The sequence below is a fragment of the Triticum aestivum genome, chromosome 1A (assembly GCF_018294505.1).
Source record: "Triticum aestivum cultivar Chinese Spring chromosome 1A, IWGSC CS RefSeq v2.1, whole genome shotgun sequence".
Lineage (NCBI taxonomy): Eukaryota > Viridiplantae > Streptophyta > Magnoliopsida > Poales > Poaceae > Triticum > Triticum aestivum.
Window position 1 is genome coordinate 575,956,289 of NC_057794.1, and position 20,627 is coordinate 575,976,915.

Sequence of the window (20,627 nt, forward strand, 5' to 3'; positions counted from 1 at the left end):
AGGGGCACGGGGTGTCCGGCCTCAGCATACTGAGACCAGAAGACCTTCTCTGTCGAGCTGCCCTTCTCGGCTCGATAGAATGCGGCAGCATCGGACACGCTACGGGGAAGATCTGCGAATGCTCCTGGAGAGCTCCGGATTCGGGTAAGTAACAAGTAACTCACGTTTATGTGTTTGCTTTGCATAAAGAATGCCTTACTCGCCGCTATCTTTTTCACCGCATCCAACTCCTGGAGGGTCTTCTGGGATTCGGCCTTGGCAGACTTGGCATTTTCAATAGCCACCGCGAGCTCGAACGCTCGCGTCTTTGAGTCAAGCTCCAAACTCTCATGTTTTTTCATGAGAGCCTGGAGCTCTTGCCGCACCTTGCCAACCTGGGCCTCATACTTCTCCCGCTCGGTGCGCTCCGTGGCCGCCCTCTTCTCGGCCTCGAACAGCGCTTGCTTAAGGGTCGCCACCTCAGACATGGCCCCTATAATAGCCACGATAATCCTGTCATTTTTTGCAATTGCACTTTTTATATATATTTAAACAAGGTATTGTTGGGGAACGTTGCAGAAAACAAAAAAATTTCCTACGTTTCACCAAGATCAACCTATGGAGTCAACTAGCAACGAGAGGAGAGTGCATCTACATACCCTTGTAGATCGCGAGCGGAAGCGTTCAAGAGAACGGGGATGATGGAGTCGTACTCGCCGTGATCCAAATCACCGATGACCAAGTGCCGAACGGACGGCACCTCCACGTTCAACACACGTACGGAGCGGATGACGTCTCCTCCTTCTTGATCCAGCAAGGGGGAAGGAGAGGTTGATGAAGATCTAGCAGCACGACGGCGTGGTGGTGGATGCAGCAGTGATCGCAGCAGGGCTTCGCCGAGCTTCTGCGAGAGGGAGAGGTGTAGCAGGGGAGAGGGAAGCACCAAGACTTGAGGTGCGGATGCCCTCCCTCCCCCCCCTTTATATAGGCCCCCTGGGGGGGGCGTCGGCCCTAGGAGATGGGATCTCCTTTGGGGGGCGGCGGCCAAGGGGGAGGCTTGCCCCCCAAGGCAAGTGGAGGTGCCCCCCACCCTAGGGATTCCAACCCTAGGCGCAGGGGGGCCCAAGGAGGGGGCGCACCAGCCCACTAGGGGCTGGTTCCCTCCCCACTTCAGCCCACGGGGCCCTCCGGGATGGGTGGCCCAACTCGGTGGACCCCCGGGACCCATTCGCTGGTCCTGGTACAATACTGGTGACTCTGAATCCTTCCCGATGGCCAAAACTGCACTTCCTATATATAATTCTTCACCTCCGGACCATTCCGAAACTCCTCCTGATGTCCAGGATCTCATCCGGGACTCCGAACAACTTTCAGATTACTGCATACTCATATCTCTACAACCCTAGCGTCACCGAACCTTAAGTGTGTAGACCCTACGGGTTCGGGAGACAAGCAGACATGACCGAGACGACTCTCCGGTCAATAACCAACAGCGGGATCTGGATACCCATGTTGGCTCCCACATGCTCCTCGATGATCTCATCGGATGAACCACGATGTCGAGGACTTAATCAATCCCGTATTCAATTCCCTTTGTCAATCGGTACGTTACTTGCCCGAGACTCGATCGTCGGTATCCCAATACCTTGTTCAATCTCGTTACCCGCAAGTCACTTTACTCATACCGTAATGCATGATCCCGCAATCAACCACTTGATCACATTGAGCTCATTATGATGATGCATTACCGAGTGGGCCCAGAGATACCTCTCCGTCATACGGAGTGACAAATCCCAGTCTCGATTCGTGCCAACCCAACAGACACTTTCGGAGATACCTGTAATGTACCTTTATAGTCACCCAGTTACGTTGTGACGTTTGGCACACCCAAGGCACTCCTACGGTATCCGGGAGTTGCACAATCTCATGGTCTAAGGAAATGATACTTGACATTCAGAAAAGCTACAGCAAACGAACTACACGATCTTTGAGCTAAGCTTAGGATTGGGTCTTGTCCATCACATCATTCTCCTAATGATGTGATCCCGTTATCAATGACATCCCCATGTCCATAGCCAGGAAACCATGACTATCTGTTGATCAACGAGCTAGTCAACTAGAGGCTCACTAGGGACACATTGTGGTCTATGTATTCACACATGTATTACGATTTCCGGATAATACAATTATAGCATGAATAATAGACAATTATCATGAACAAGGAAATATAATAATCATTTTATTATTGCCTCTAGGGCATATTTCCAACAGTCTCCCACTTGCACTAGAGTCAATCATCTAGTTACATTGTGATGAATCGAACACCCATGGAATTCTGGTGTTGATCATGTTTTGCTCTAGGGGGAGGTTTAGTCAACGGATCTGCTACATTCAGGTCCGTATGTACTTTACAAATTTCTATGTCTCTATTTTGAACACTTTCACGAATGAAGTTGAAGCGACGCTTGATATGCCTGGTCTTCCTGTGAAACCTGGGCTCCTTAGCAAGGGCAATAGCTCCAGTGTTGTCACAGAAGAGAGTCATCGGGCCCAATGCATTGGGTATGACTCCTAGGTCGGTAATGAACTCCTTCACCCAGACTACTTCGTGTGCTGCCTCCGAGGCTGCCATGTACTCCGCTTCACATGTAGATCCTGCCATAACGCTTTGCTTGCAACTGCACCAGCTTACTGCCCCACCATTCAAAATATACACGTATCCGGTTTGTGACTTAGAGTCATCCAGATCTGTGTCGAAGCTAGCATCGACGTAACCCTTTACGACGAGCTCTTCGTCACCTCCATAAATGAGAAACATTTCCTTAGTCCTTTTCAGGTACTTCAGGATATTCTTGACCGTTGTCCAGTGTTCCATGCCGGGATTACTTTGGTACCTACCTACCAAACTTACGGCAAGGTTTACATCAGGTCTGGTACACAACATAGCATACATGATAGACCCTATGGCCGAGGCATAGGGGACGACACTCATCTTTTCTCTATCTTCTGCCGTGATCGGGCATTGAGCCATGCTCAATCTCGTACCTTGCAATACAGGCAAGAACCCCTTCTTTGACTGATCCATTTTGAACTTCTTCAATATCTTGTCAAGGTACGTACTCTGTGAAAGACCAATGAGGCGTCTCGATCTATCTCTATAGATCTTGATGCCTAATATATAAGCAGCTTCTCCAAGGTCCTTCATTGAAAAACACTTGTTCAAGTAGGCCTTTATGCTTTCCAAGTATTCTATATCATTTCCCATCAGCAGTATGTCATCCACATACAATATGAGAAATGCTACAGAGCTCCCACTCACTTTCTTGTAAACGCAGGCTTCTCCATAAGTCTGCATAAACCCAAACGCTTTGATCATCTCATCAAAGCGAATGTTCCAACTCCGAGATGCTTGCACCAGCCCATAGATTGAGCGTTGGAGCTTGCACACCTTGTTAGCATTCTTAGGATCGACAAAACCTTCCGGCTGCATCATATACAATTCTTCCTTAAGAAAGCCGTTAAGGAATGCCGTTTTGACGTCCATTTGCCATATCTCATAATCATAGAATGCGGCAATTGCTAACATGATTCAGACGGACTTCAGCTTCGCTACGGGTGAGAAAGTCTCATCGTAGTCAACCCCTTGAACTTGTCGATAACCCTTAGCGACAAGTCGAGCCTTATAGATGGTCACGTTACCATCCGCGTCTGTCTTCTTCTTAAAGATCCATTTATTTTCTATGGCTCGCCGATCTTCGGGCAAGTCAGTCAAAGTCCATACTTTGTTTTCATACATGGATTCTATCTCGGATTTCATGGCTTCTAGCCATTTGTCGTAATCTGGGCCCGCCATCGCTTCTTCATAGTTCGAAGGTTCACCGTTGTCTAACAACATGATTTCCAAGACAGGGTTGCCGTACCACTCTGGTGCGGAACGTGTCCTTGTGGACCTACGAAGTTCAGTAGGAGCTTGATCCGAAGTATCTTGATCATCATCATTAACTTCCTCCCTAATCGGTGCAGGCACCACAGGAACATTTTCCTGAGCTGTGCTACTCTCTGCTTCAAGAGGCAGTACTTCATCAAGCTCTACTTTCCTCCCACTTACTTCTTTCGAGAGAAACTCCTTCTCTAGAAAGGATCCATTCTTGGCAACGAAGATCTTGCCTTCGAATCTGAGGTAGAAGGTATACCAATGGTTTCCTTAGGGTATCCTATGAAGACGCAATTTTCCGACTTGGGTTCGAGCTTTTCAGGTTGAAGTTTCTTGACATAAGCATCGCATCCCCAAACTTTTAGAAACGACAGCTTAGGTTTCTTCCCAAACCATAATTCATACGGTGTCGTCTCAACGGATTTCGACGGAGCCCTATTTAAAGTGAATGCGGCAGTCTCTAAAGCATAGCCCCAAAATGATAGCGGTAAATCGGTAAGAGACATCATAGATCGCACCATATCTAATAGAGTGCGATTACGATGTTCGGACACACCATTACGCTGAGGTGTTCCAGGCGGCGTGAGTTGTGAAACTATTCCACATTTTCTTAAGTGTGTGCCAAATTCGTGACTCAAGTATTCTCCCCCACGATCTGATCGCAAGAACTTGATTTTCCTGTCACGTTGATTCTCAACCTCACTCTGAAATTCCTTGAACTTTTCAAAGGTCTCAGACTTGTGTTTCATTAAGTAGACATACCCATATCTACTCAAGTCATCAGTGAGGGTGAGAACATAACGATAGCCACCGCGAGCCTCAACACTCATTGGACCGCACACATCAGTATGTATGATTTCCAATAAGTTGGTTGCTCGCTCCATTGTTCCTGAGAACGGAGTCTTGGTCATCTTACCCATGAGGCATGGTTCGCACGTGTCAAATGATTCGTAATCAAGAGACTCTAAAAGTCCATCTGCATGGAGCTTCTTCATGCGTTTGACACCTATGTGACCAAGGCGGCAGTGCCACAAGTATGTGGGACTATCATTATCAACCTTACATCTTTTGGTATTCACACTATGAATATGTGTAGCATTACGCTCGAGATTCATTAAGAATAAACCATTCACCATCGGAGCATGACCATAAAACATATCTCTCATATAAATAGAACAACCATTATTCTCAGATTTAAATGAGTAGCCATCTCGTATTAAACGAGATCCTAATACAATGTTCATGCTCAAAGTTGGCACTAAATAACAATTATTGAGGTTTAAAACTAATCACGTAGGTAAATGTAGAGGTAGCGTGCCGACAACGATCACATCGACCTTGGAACCATTCCCGACGCGCATCGTCACCTCGTCCTTCGCCAGTCTCCGCTTATTCCGCAGCTCCTGCTTTGAGTTACAAATGTGAGCAACCGCACCGGTATCAAATACCCAGGAGCTACTACGAGTACTGGTAAGGTACACATCAATTACATGTATATCACATATACCTTTCGTGATGCCGCCTTCTTGTCCGCTAAGTATTTGGGGCCGTTTCGCTTCCAGTGACCACTTCCCTTGCAATAAAAACACTCAGTCTCGTGCTTGGGTCCATTCTTTGGCTTCTTCCCGGCAGCTTGCTTACCGGGCGCGGAAACTCCCTTGCCGTCCTTCTTGAAGTTCTTCTTACCCTTGCCTTTCTTGAACTTAGTGGTTTTATTCACCATCAACACTTGATGTTCCTTTTTGACTTCTACCTCTGCTGATTTCAGCATTGCAAATACTTCAGGAATGGTCTTTTCCATCCCCTGCATATTGAAGTTCATCACAAAGCTCTTGTAGCTTGGTGGAAGCGACTGGAGGATTCTGTCAATGACCGCGTCATCTGGGAGATTAACTCCCAGCTGAGTCAAGCGGTTATGTAACCCAGACATTGTGAGTATGTGCTCACTGACAGAACTATTTTCCTCCATCTTACAGCTGAAGAACTTGTCGGAGACTTCATATCTCTCGACCCGGGCATGAGCTTGAAAAACCATTTTCAGCTCTTCGAACATCTCATATGCTCCGTGTTCTCAAAACGCTTTTGGAGCCCTGGTTCTAAGCTGTAAAGCATGCCGCACTGAACGAGGGAGTAATCATCAGCACGCTACTGCCAAGCGTTCATAACGTCTTGGTTCTCTGGGATGGGTGCGTCACCTAGCGGTGCTTCTAGGACATAATCTTTCTTGGTAGCTATGAGGATGATCCTCAGGTTCCGGACCCAGTCCGTATAGTGACTGCCATCATCTTTCAGCTTGGCTTTCTCTAGGAACGCGTTGAAGTTGAGGACAACGTGGGCCATTTGATCTACAAGACATATTGTAAAGATTTTAGACTAAGTTCATGATAATTGAGTTCATCTAATCAAATTATTCAATGAACTCCCACTCAGATAGACATCCCTCCAGTCATCTAAGTATAACATGATCCGAGTTAACTAGGTCGTGTCCGATCATCACGTGACACGGACTAGTCAACATCGATGAACATCTTCATGTTGATCTTATCTTCTATACGACTCATGCTCGACCTTTCGGTCTTCTGTGTTCCGAGGCCATGTCTGTACATGCTAGGCTCGTCAAGTCAACCTAAGTGTATCGCGTGTGTAAATCTGGCTTACACCCGTTGTATTCGAACATTAGAATCTATCACACCCGATCATCACGTGGTGCTTCGAAACAAGGAACCTTCACAACGGTGCACAGTTAGGGGGAACACTTTCTTGAAATTATTTCGAGGGATCATCTTATTTAAGCTACCGTCGTTCTAAGAAAATAAGATGTAAAACATGATAAACATCACATGCAATCAAACAGTGACATGATATGGCCAATATCATTTGCTCCTTTGATCTCCATCTTCGGGGCTCCATGATCATCATTGTCACCGGCATGACACCATGACCTCCATCATCATGATCTCCATCATCGTGTCTTCTTGAAGTTGTCTCGTCATCTATTACTTCTACTACTATGGCTAACGCTTTAGCAATAAAGTAAAGTAATTACATGACATTTATGTTGACACGCAGGTCATAAATAAATAAAGACAACTCCTATGGATCCTACCGGTTGTCATACTCATCGACATGCAAGTCGTGATTCCTATTACAAGAACATGATCAATCTCATACATCACATATATCATTCATCATTCATCACAACCTTTGGCCATATCACATCACAAAACACTTGCCGCAAAAACAAGTTAGACGTCCTCTAATTGTTGTTGCAAGTTTTTATGTGGTTGCTATAGGTTTCTAGCAAGAACGTTTCTTACCTACGCCAAAACCACAACGTGAATTGCCAATTTCTATTTACCCTTCATAAGGACCCTGTTCATCGAATCCGATCCGACTAAAGTGGGAGAGACAGACACCCGCCAGCCACCTTATGCAACTAGTGCATGTTAGTCGGTGGAACCGGTCTCACGTAAGCGTACGTGTAAGGTTGGTCCGGTCCGCTTCATCCCACGATGCCGCCGAATCAAGATAAGACTAGTAACGGCAAGCAAATTGACAATATCGACGCCCACAACTACTTTGTGTTCTACTCGTGCATAGTAACTACGCATAGACCTAGCTCATGATGCCACTATTGGGGAACGTTGCAGAAAAAAAAATCCTACGTTTCACCAAGATCAATCTATGGAGTCAACTAGCAACGAGAGGAGAGTGCATCTACATACCCTTGTAGATCGCGAGCGGAAGCGTTCAAGAGAACGGGGATGATGGAGTCGTACTCGCCGTGATCCAAATCACCGATGACCAAGTGCCGAACAGACGGCACCTCCGCGTTCAACACACGTACGGAGCGGATGACGTCTCCTCCTTGATCCAGCAAGGGGGAAGGGGAGGTTGATGAAGATCCAGCATCACGACGGCGTGGTGGTGGATGCAGCAGTGATCGCAGCAGGGCTTCGCCGAGCTTCTGCGAGAGGGAGAGGTGTAGCAGGGGAGAGGGAGGCGCCAAGACTTGAGGTGCGGCCGCCCTCCCTCCCCCTCCCCTTTATATAGGCCCCCTGGGGGGACACCGGCCCTAGGAGATGGGATCTCCTTGGGGGGCGGCGGCCAAGGGGGAGGCTTGCCCCCCAAGGCAAGTGGAGGCGCCCCCCACCCTAGGGTTTCCAACCCTAGGCGCAGGGGGGGCCCAAGGAGGGAGCGCACCAGCCCACTAGGGGCTGGTTCCCTCCCCACTTCATCCCACGGGGCCCTCCGGGATGGGTGGCCCCACCCGGTGGACCCCCGGGACCCATCCGGTGGTCCCGGTACAATACCGGTGACTCCGAATCCTTCCCGATGGCCGAAACTGCACTTCCTATATATAATTCTTCACCTCCGGACCATTCCGGAACTCCTCGTGACATCCAGGATCTCATCCGGGACTCCGAACAACTTTCGGATTACTGCATACTCATATCTCTACAACCCTAGCGTCACCGAACCTTAAGTGTGCAGACCCTACGGGTTCGGGAGACAAGCAGACATGACCGAGATGACTCTTCGGTCAATAACCAACAACGGGATCTGGATACCCATGTTGGCTCCCACATGCTCCTCGATGATCTCATCGGATGAACCACGATGTCGAGGACTTAATCAATCCCGTATTCAATTCCCTTTGTCAATCGGTACGCTACTTGCCCGAGACTCGATCGTCGGTATCCCAATACCTTGTTCAATCTCGTTATCGGCAAGTCACTTTACTCGTACCGTAATGCATGATCCCGTGATCAACCACTTGATCACATTGAGCTCATTATGATGATGCATTACCGAGTGGGCCCAGAGATACCTCTCCGTCATACGGAGTGACAAATCCCAGTCTCGATTCGTGCCAACCCAACAGACACTTTCGGAGATACCTGTAATGTACCTTTATAGTCACCCAGTTACGTTGTGACGTTTGGCACACCCAAGGCACTCCTACGGTATCCGGGAGTTGCACAATCTCATGGTCTAAGGAAATGATACTTGACATTCAGAAAAGCTACAGCAAACGAACTACACGATCTTTGTGCTATGCTTAGGTTGGGTCTTGTCCATCACATCATTCTCCTAATGATGTGATCCCGTTATCAATGACATCCCCATGTCCATAGCCAGGAAACCATGACTATCTGTTGATCAACGAGCTAGTCAACTAGAGGCTCAATAGGGACACATTGTGGTCTATGTATTCACACATGTATTACAATTTCCGGATAATACAATTATAGCATGAATAATAGACAATTATCATGAACAAGGAAATATAATAATCATTTTATTATTGCCTCTAGGGCATATTTCCAACAGGTATTTCTTACCTTCCTTATCCTCGAGCTGCTTCTTGGCACGCCCGAGCTCTTGCTCGGACTGCTCGAGGTTCTGCTTTAGCATGTCCACTTCCGCAGTCAGTGTGGCAGACGCCGGCAGAGAAGCCTGCATACGCATATTGACTCCTTTTTGTTAGACTCCTGCGAATTTTATTTGATCCTCTATTCAGCTTTTCTTCCCGAACGCCAAACAGAGCATCAGGGGCTACTCTCTATGCGGTAATATTATTTACACATTCTTTACTTACCTCAAAGCCTGTTAAAAGGCTAGCACAAGCTTCAGTCAGTCCGCTCTTGGTGGACTGAACCTTCTGGACCACCGCACTCATAATGGTGCGGTGCTCCTCGTCGATGGAGGCGCCTTTGAGCACCTCCAACAGATTGTCCGGCGCCTCCGGTTGGACGGGGGTCACCGGCACGGTGGGCTTGCTCCTCTTGGAAGGAGGTCGCCCGCCGGACTCTGGAACCTTTGAAGGTTCCGGAGCGGTGTCCGGCCTAGAGCCGGACTTGGAGCCCTGGGGGGTTTTATCCCCTTTACTCCCGGAGTCTGGGAGGTCGCCTTGCGGCGCCTCCAGGACCACCTCCTCCTGGCTTGGAACCTGTTGGGACAACACTTCAGCGTCGTCCGTAGGGCGGGGGGAGGTAGCCGTCGGAAGCGAATTCACATCCGACGAGTCCAGTGAACCGCTCGATGACGCGTCGAGCCGGTCTTTGGGTGGGCTGCATAATCATATTCGACATAAGGGAAAGCTGTGCAATAAAGGAATACTATGAATTACTCTGGTATCCGGATACTTACGATTTCGCCAGGGGCTTGGCCCTGAGCGGCCACTCCTCTCCACCGTCGTCGGCGTTGGTGGAGTAGTCCGGAGGAAGGGTTTTCCCCTTCTTGGACCCTTCGGCCTCCCTAGTGAGGGCGGCCTTCCTTTTCTTCTCTCCCCCCGCTGGAGGGGGAGAGGTCTCTTCTTCCTCCTCGTCTTCACGGGAGGAATGCGCCTTGGAGCCGTCGGATGATGAACCAGACACCTCCTGGCGCCGGGCACTTTTTCGAGTCCCCGTGGCCTTCTTCGTGGCCTTCTTCTCCGGCACCACATAGGGTGCCGAAACCAGCAGCTTCGCCAAGCGGGCATCGGCTGGGTCTTCGGGCAAAGGAGACGGACAGTCGATCTGTCCGGACTTCGCCTGCCAATCCTGTCAAAGGTAAGGGAGCTTAGATCCCGCATAGAGTTAAACTATGAAAAACTAATACCCTGTAAAAGGTACAAACAACTTACCGCGCTAGCGTGACACTGCATGCTGAATCCGCGATCCTCGGTAGCGGATGCGGGAGCCTCGGCGCCCTTGAAAAGCACCTTCCAGGCATCTTAGTACGTCGTGTCGAAGAGCCTGCTCAGAGTTCGGTGCTGCGCCGGGTTGAACTCCCACAGATTGAAGGCCCGTTGTTGACACGGGAGGATCCGGCGGATGAGCATAACCTGGACTATGTTGACAAGCTTGACTTGCTTGTTCACCAGGGTTGGGATGCATGTTTGCAGTCCAGTCACCTCTCCTTTGCTGCCCCATGACAGGCCCGTCTCTTTCCAAGACGTGAGCCGCGTTGGGGGTCCGGACCGGAACTCGGGGGCTGCGACCCACTCAGGGTCACGCGGCTCGGTGATGTAAAACCACCCCGATTGCCACCCCTTCAGGGTCTCCACAAAGGAGCCCTCGAGCCATAAGACGTTGGGCATCTTGCCCACCATGGCGCCTCCGCACTCCGCCTGGTTGCCGCGCACCACCTTCGGCTTGACATTGAAAGTCTTGAGCCATAGGCCGAAATGGGGGCGGATGTGGAGGAAAGCCTCGCACACGACAATAAACACCAAGATGTTGAGGATGAAGTTCGGGGCCAGATCATGGAAATCTAGGCCGTAGTAGAACATGAGTCCCCGAATGAATGGGTGGATAGGAAAGCCCAGTCCGCAGAGGAAGTGGGGAAGGAACACTATCCTCTCATGGGGCCTTGGGGTGGGGAGGAGCTGCCCCTCTTCGGGAAGACGGTACGCGATGTCGTTAGACAAGTATCCGGCCTTCCTCAGTTTTTTGATGTGTCCCTCCGTGATGGAGGAGACCATCCACTTACCTCCCGCTCCGGACATGGCTGGAGAAGGTTGAGGTGGGGAGTGCGGACTTGGGAGCTGGAGCTCGAGTGCGCGAAAATGGATAGGCAAAGGAGGAAGAAGGCATAGGTGAAAAGGTGGATCCTTATCCCCTTATATGGGTGGACGCAACTACGTGTCCCCACCAGCCTGGTAAAACTTGCTTATCTCCAAGCACCGTAATCAATGGCGCAGTTGGGTTACCCACGCCCGTATTGATGAGAATCCCGGAATAAGGGGACACGATCTCTGCTTCGACGAGACGTGCCAAGGAAACCGCCTCGCATGACACACTAAGGTGGGACAATAAAACGATTCGAATAAAGTCTTGGCCGTGGTGCGATGTCACACTACGGAATACGTCAGCAGATTAGATTTGTGTAAATATTATTCTCTCTATGGCAATATGTGGAAACTTATTTTGCAGAGCCGGACACTATCTTTGTGTTCAAAATCTTCTATGAAGTACTTGGAGGAGGAACCCGCCTTGCAATGCCGAAGACAATCTTCGCGCCGGACTCGTCGTCATTGAAGCCTGGTTCAGGGGCTACTGAGGGAGTCCTAGATTAGGGGGTGTCCGGATGGCCGGACTATACCTTCAGCCGGACTCCTGGACTATGAAGATACAAGATTGAAGACTTCGTCCCGTGTCCGGGAGGGACTTTCCTTGGCATGGAAGGCAAGCTTGGCGATACGGATATATGGATCTCCTACCATTGTAACCGACTTTGTGTAACCCTAACCCTCTCCGGTGTCTATATAAACCGGAGGGTTTTAGTCTGTAGGACAACATACAGAACAACAATCATACCATAGGCTAGCTTCTAGGGTTTAGCCTCTCCGGTCTCGTGGTAGATCTACTCTTGTACTACCCATATCATCAATATTAATCAAGCAGGACGTAGGGTTTTACCTCCATCAAGAGGGCCCGAACCTGGGTAAAACTTCATGTCCCTTGCCTCCTGTTACCATTCAGCCTAGACGCACAGTTCGGGACCCCCTACTCGAGATCCACCGGTTTTGACACCGATAACCAACTTACCAAAGAGCAACCAAGGAATTGGCACCCTCCAGAAGTGGACTTCATATCCACTTTGTCTCCCGCCCAATCGGAATCTGAATACCCTACAAGCTTGAAGTTTGCTCCTCTTGGATACCATAAGCCAAAGTTTGGGGTATGAGCCAAATATCAAAAGATTCGTTTGACCGCCACATAGTGACTCTCCTTAGGTGCGGCTTGAAACCGTGCACAAATTCCCACACTCAACATGATATCCGGTCTAGATGCACAAAGGTAGAGCAAGGAGCCTATCATGGAGCGATATACCTTTTGATCCACCGCTTTACCATTGGGATCTATGTCAAGTTGGCACTTGGTGGGCATTGGAGTGGAAGCCAGCTTGACATCACTTAGCTTGAATCTCTTGAGCATGTCTTGAGTATATTTGGCTTGGTTGATGAAGGTTCATTCTCTTCTTTGCTTCACTTTGAACCCTAGAAAGAACTTCAACTCTCCCATGGAAGACATCTCGAACTTTGAGGTCATGAGAGCGGCAAATTCCTCATTGAAAGCTTTGTTAGGGGAACCAAAGATAATATCATCAACATATAATTGGCACACAAACAACTCCCCTTTGACCTTCTTAGTAAAAAGAGTGGGGTCGATTAGCCCAACTTCAAAGCCACGGTCTTGAAACAACTCGGTAAGGTGGTCATACCACGCACGTGGGGCTTGTTTAAGGCCATAGAGTGCCTTATCGAGTTGATACACATGATCGGGAAAGTAGGGATCCTCGAACCCGGGGGTTGCTTGACATAAACCAATTCATTAATGGGACCATTAAGAAAAAGCACTCTTCACATCCATTTGTTGTAACTTAAAGTTATGATGAGAAGCATATGCAATCAACATGCGAATAGATTCAAGACGAGCAACGGGAGCAAAGGTTTCACCGTAGTCGATACCCTCGACTTGGGAGTAGCCTTGTGCTACCAAACGAGCCTTGTTGCGAATGATAATCCCATGGGCATCTTGCTTGTTCTTAAATATCCACTTGGTTCCAATGACATTGTGGTTCCCCGTCGGTCTTGGCACCAATCTCCACACTTTGTTGCGCTCGAAGTTGTTGAGTTCTTCATGCATGGCATTGAGCCAATCCGGATCTTCTAGCGCCTCATAGACCTTGTGGGGTTCGACACAAGAGACAAATGCGTGATGCTCACAATAGTTTGCTAATTGTCTACGAGTGCTTACCCCCTTTCTTAAGCTTCCAAGCACATTCGTCATGAGATGATCCTTGGTGGAGAGCTTGGAAGCAACCTTGGCGGCACGACGCTCCAATTCCTCCTCGGGGGTGAGACGAGGAGTGGTCACTTGATCATCTTGAGCGTCGTCTTGAGCTTTTTCTTGTTCTTGAACTTGCTCAGAGGAGAGAACTTGACCTTGGGCATCACTTGATGTGTTAACACCGTCTTGAGCATGATCTTGCCCTTGGTCATGTTCTTGAGGATGAGGGCCTTCATGTTGTTCTTCGGAAGCGTGTGGGCCTTGGGTTGGTGATGGCTCCACTTGAGTGGAGCATTGTCCTTCTCCTTCGGCCACAAGGGGTTCCTCAATGGGTAGGATAAAGCCAACACCCATTCTTCTTATGGCTTGAGGAGGAATTTCATCACCTACATCACAAGTGCCACTTTGCTCCACTTGGGATCCGTTATTCTCATCAAACTCCACGTTACATGTCTCCTCAATAAGTCCCGTGGATTTATTGAGGACACGGTAAGCATGAGAGTTTGTAGCATAACCAACAAATATGCCCTCATAAGCTCTAGCCTCAAATTTAGACAACCGAACACCTTTCTTGAGAATGAAACACTTACACCCGAACACCCGAAAGTACTTGAGGTTGGGCTTGTTACCGGTGAGTATCTCATATGGAGTCTTGTTCAAGCCCTTGCGGAGGTAGAGCCGATTGGATGCATGACACGCGGTGTTGATGGCTTCGGCCCAAAAGTTGTACGGAGACTTGAACTCCGCCATCATGGTCCTTGCCGCATCCATCAACGTCCGGTTCTTCCTCTCCGCAACACCGTTTTGTTGAGGGGTGTAAGGTGCGGAATATTGATGCTTGATCCCCTCATCACTAAGAAACTCATCCAAGGTGTAGTTCTTGAACTCGGTGCCGTTGTCACTTCTTATTGTCAAGATCTTTGCATTGTGTTGACGTTGTGCTTCATTTGCAAAGTCAATGACGGTTTGTTGGGTCTCGCTCTTCCTCTTGAAGAAATACACCCAAGTGTATCTTGAGTAGTCATCCACAATCACCAAGCAATACTTCCTACCCCCAAGACTATCGAAGGATGGAGGCCCAAAGAGATCCATGTGAAGGAGCTCCAAAGGCCTCTTTGAGTAAATGATAGTCGTGGGAGGGTGAGCCTTCTCATGTAGCTTTCCTTCGATACAAGCACTGCAAGCACGATCTTTAGCAAAACTAACATTCGTTAGTCCACGGACATGGTCCCCCTTGAGAAGACTTTGCAAAGATCTCATATTGACATGGGCTAGACGGCGATGCCAAAGCCATCCCACATCAACTTTAGCCATTAGGCATGTCGCGGTCTTAGTGGGTCGCTCCGAAAAGTTAATCACATATAGACCGTTCTCGACATGCCCAACAAAGGCTACTTTAAGAGTCTTGCTCCACAAGAGGGCCACGGTATCGATATCAAAGAAAGTGGCAAAGCCCATGATTGCAAGTTGACGAACGGAAAGTAAATTGTATGCAAGGGACTCAACAAGCATGACCTTCTCGATCGTGAGATCATGAGAGATGACCACCTTGCCAAGTCCCAATACCTTAGAGGATGAGGCGTCACCCCACTCGACATTGGTGGGCATAGATGGAATCTTGTGCACGTCCACCACCAAGTCCTTGCTTCCGGTCATATGATTTGTAGCTCCGCTATCGAGCAACCATGATCCCCACCGGAAGCAAACACCTACAAGAGATTAATGCTTGGTTTTAGGTACCCATTTTGTAATGGGTCCTTTGATGTTAGTAACAAGGGTCTTTGGAACCCAAATAGACCATTCAATGTATTCATGAGGAGAACCAACGAATTTGGCATAGACATGCCCATCACTAGCACGGCATAACACATAAGAAGGATTAAAGTCGCCGGCTTTGATGCGAGGAGTGGCATTGCCCTTTTTGACAACGCCACCCTTCGCATTGTTCTTCTTTTCTCCTCGGAGGCACTCTCTCCCTCCTTCACAAAGGTTTGCATGAGAGGAGGAGGTCGTTTGGTCTTGTCATTCTTCTTCTTGTTCTTGGACTCGGGCACGTACCCAACCCCTTCCTTGGCCACAACTCCCTTTTGGTTGATCAAGAGGTCGTTGAGGTTCTTCTTGCCTTGTATGCAAGTCGCAAGACCTCTCTCAAGTTGCCCCTTTAGCTTAGCGTTCTCCTCAACAAGATGCACATGCTCACAACACGGGTTAGTAGCATTTGCATTATCAATTAACATCATACGAGGAAAAGTGGCTTTTTCCTTGGTTAGCTTTACTTGAAGTTGATCATGAGACTCTTTGAGGCTAGCATGAGCACCCTTCAAGACCTTGTGAGCCTTGTCAAGTAGATCAAACTCCTCTTTGAGTCTAGCAAGATCAACCTCAAGTTCGGCCTTCTCGGAGTTTAGCACATGAGAAATAATGAGGACATGATCATAATCTTTCTTTAACTTAGCATGATCAACGTTGTGTGATTCCTCAAGAGCCAAATGAAGACCACGCTCTTCCTCAAGAGCATTGGAAAGATCCGAAATCTCATCGGCATAGTCACGACTATTCCCTTCCATCTTAGTGATGGTATCTTCATGAGCCTCGATCATGTCATTGGCTTCACCAAGTTGTTCCAAGAGAGCAACAAAGTGCTTCTTGGATTTTCCCTTAAGTTTTCCCATAAAGGCCTCAAACTCATTTGCCTCCACATTAGCTCCCTCATGTTCATTAATGCTATCCGTCGAAGAAGGATGATTAATGATGGTAGTTTTGATGTTGGGGGTTACCTTGTTGGTGGCTTTAGCCATGAGGCACTTGGCGGTGATGCTCTCATTGGGTGAGTCGAAGAGAGACACCCGTGTAGTCGTTGCAATGGCAACAGAGGCCATGGCAACCGACTCATCACCTTCATCATCGTCATTGTACTCTTCTTGTACCACCAATGCCTTGGGAGGAGTCTTCTTGGTGAAGTTGCTCTTGTTGGGGAACGACTTGGCCTTGTCCTTTCGGATGAGCTTGCCACCATTGTCTTCCCTCTTCTCATACGGGCACTCCGCAACAAAATGACTCACATTGCCACAATTGTAGCAAGTCCTTACACGTTGCTTGCTCTTCGTGCCACTTGAGTTGTTTTTGTTAAAGTTTGGCCTCGAGTTTTTCTTGCTCCAAAATTGCCTTGAAGCGAGTGCCATGTGTTCATGATATGCATACTTTGTATCTTCAGGGTTGCTCTCCTCTTCTTCCTTTTCTTCTTCTTCAACGGTGAGCTTGGCCTTCAATGCAAGGTTGGGCTTCTTTGCCCTTTGAGAACGAAGCACCGCATTGTCGGCGGTCTTGTCCAAAATGTTCATGGCCACAAACTCATCCAACACTTCGCTTGAGGTCAAAGTGTGGAAGTCCGGTCTTTGACGAATGACGGAGGACATGGCCTTGTGGTAGGGCATCATTGCCTTGAGGAATTTGCGCTTGATCCAATTGTCATTCGTGTCCTTGCTCCCGTGATCTCGGAGCGAGACCGCGAGTTTGGTTACTCTCCGATAAAGCTCACGAGGTTCTTCATCTTCTTTCATTGCAAACTCATCGGCCTCATCTTGCACCACTTCGTAGTTGGAGCGTTGAATGCTTGCGCTTCCCCGGTAGAGGGAGACAACACAAAGCCATGCGTCTTTGGCCAAGGCGAAGGGCCGAAGATGAGGTAGGTCTTCGGGTGGGATTGCATCTTGAATGATGAAGAGAGCATTCTCATTGAATTGATTATCCGCGGCTTCTCGAGGAGTGAAGTTGCTTGGATCATGCGGATAGAAACCTTCTTCAATGATTCTCCAAAGATTAGTGTTCACATGATTTAAATGACGTTTAAAGCGGTAAACCCAAGAATCAAAGTCCTCATTTTTCACAATCTTAGGGGAGGACCGGCATGATTCAAATGAGTGGAAGGAACCGGTCCACCATAAACAAGTGGTGGTTCCACATGAGCAAAGATGTCGGTGCCATTTTTACCACTAGACGAAGGAGCCTTTTCACTACTAGCTTCCCCCTTGTCGGAGATAGCATCCATCACCTTGTCGGTGGGATCACCCACTTTCAACGGTGCGGTGGATAGTTTAAGCCCCTCAAGGAATTTAGTAAAAATGCTTTCAACCTCGGTCGTCATGGAGGTTTTCAATGTCTCCAAGGCCACATTGAACTCCTCACGAGAGACCGAGGTTCCCCCATCGCCTGTAGACGAGGTCGGATTCACAACGGAGTGTTCCTCCACACTGTCTACGGTATCAACCATACTCTTCGGATGGTAAAGTCCTTAATAAAGAGACGAGGCTCTGATACCAATTGAAAGGATCAATATGGTTTACTAGAGGGGGGTGAATAGGCAACTAAATTTTTTTAGCTTTTCTTTAACAATTTAAACTTTGCATCAAAGTAGGTTGTCTAGATATGCAACTAGGTGAGCAACCTATATCATGCAACAAGGATAGGAACACAAGCAAGCAAGAGATATGATACAAATAAGCTTGCACAAGTAAAGGTACAAGATAACCAAGAGTGGAGACAGTGGAGACGAGGATGTGTTGCCGAAGTTCCTTCCCTTTGAGAGGAAGTACGTCTCTGTTGGAGCGGTGTGGAGGCACAATGCTCCCCAAGAAGCCACTAGGGCCACCGTATTCTCCTCACGCCCTCACACAATGCGAGATGTCGTGATTCCACTATTGGTGCCCTTGGAGGCGGCGACCGAACCTTTACAAACAAGGTTGGGGAAATCTCCACAACTCAATTGGAGGCTCCCAAGGACACCACGAAAGCTTCACCACAGTGGACTATGGCTCCGCGGTGACCTCAACCGTCTAGGATGCTCAAACACCCAAGAGTAACAAGATCCGCAAGGGATTAGTGAGGGGAATCAAATTTCTCTTGGTGGAAGTGTGGATCGAGGCCTTCTCAACCACTCCCGAGCAAATCAACAAGTTTGATTGGCTAGGGAGTGAGATCGGGCGAAAATGGAGCTAAGAGCAACAATGGAGCTTAGGGTTGGGAGAGATAAGTCAACGGGGAAGAAGAGAACCCCTTATGTAGTGTGGGACAAAGATCCAACCATTATCCACCTATCAGCCCACGACCAGCGGTACTACCGCACCAGGCCAGCGGTACTACCGCAGAGCCTCGCGGTACTACCGCTTGCTATCAAGTGGTACTACCGCACGGACATGTGGTACTACCGTGCAGGCTCGCGGTACTGCCACAACCCCAGCAACAGCAAGGTCAGATCAGAAACACAGGATCTGAGGGTGGTACTTTCGCGAGCGCGGTACTACCGCGCCCCCATGCGGTACTACCGCACGGCAGGAATCCCCTAGCCAGGGGGAAGGATACAACCGCGCCTACTTCCGCAAAGAAACGGAAGAAGCAAAAACCCGACACAGTAGTATTGCCGAGGGGCGGTACTACTGCCTGACAACATAGCATGGTACTACCGCGGAGCAAAAGCGGTACTACCGCGGTAGGCGCGGATGTAAAAAATTACATCCGCCCCTACTACCGCGAAGGAGCGGTACTAGCCTGGTGAGCAACGGTAGTGCAGCTCCAGGGGAGCGGTACTACCGTGGGCACCTGTGGTACTACCGCGCCGCAGCACGGTACTACCGCTGGTGCCAACGGTACTACCGCTCACTTGGGAGCAGTACTACCGCGAGCCAACGCAGCAGCCAAAAATAAAGCGGCGAGAAAGCGGAGGATGCTCCAAGGGAAAGGAGGGGACAAGAAGGAGACGTGTACGTGATGATTCCACCCAAACCTTTCCGACGCAGATCCCCTCTTAATAGTACGGCTTTCCTACGACTCAAATCCACCAAAAAGAAACGTAGAAAAGACGTCGTCTTCAACAGTCTTCGAGGGGCACCCAATCGTCTTGTGCCTGGCGATGAAATGTCTGGGATACTCAAGGCACACGATTAGTCCGCAAACACGTTGTCATCAATCACCAAAACACCTTAGGGATAAATATGCCCTTACATACCCGACAGGTGCTCAGTTAAATGACATTGAGCTTATTTTCGAACTTCATGTCGTTTTTCAGAGTAAAGGATGGCGGGGTACTCGAGCATGGAGGATGAGTTGTTGTGGAATGCATGGTTGGCCTTTTCTGCGGATTTCGTAGGCAGGAGCATAGGGAATTTTCTGGCAGCTCGTGCATGATTCGTTTCATGTGCGGAAGCACATTGCTCCATGTGACATGCACATCATCTATGAATGCAATGGGAAGTTGCTAGTGTGTTGATGGTACACCATCCAGACCACCGTCAAGTTTTGTGGCGCGGTTGATTGGCTAGAGGCAACGTGACCATTGCATGCAGCAGCCGGAGATCGTAAGTTTTTCTTCTTCTTGCTCAACTTGTTGATTGCTTCATTCATTCACCCATTGTTGCTCTACACATTGTGTAACCTGTACGCGTTGTCATGATGTACCACGGGATAGAGAGCAAACCATTTACACACATCCATTGTTGGATGAAGCTCAAGAGGCAGTGTGTGTGGGACGACATGATCCATTCGTGAAAATCTTGTTGAGCATCCGGATAATCTCGTTGAATTTGATCTATTGTTGTACTAGACTTATTTGCATGTTATGTATGGATGATCTATGCTATTTTCTGTTCGAACTTTAATGAATACTGTTGTGTTTGATGAATTTTGTGCGGTCAGTTGAAATGCAATTTGAATTGTATGCGGATAGCGTTGGATGGTTGGCCCCCGCATCCGAGTCCGTGGACTGGTCACCCCTGTCCGCGGACGGATGTGTTGTCCAGTTTGCAGCGTTGATGCCCTTTCTTAGATCGGCATACATTGTTTATGTATACAGCTCTGTTATAAAGGCATTCTCTCGCGTGACCCCTGCCCCCGCGCCGCTCCCTCCCCGGGGCAACACGGGCGTCGAACCCCACCCATCCCAT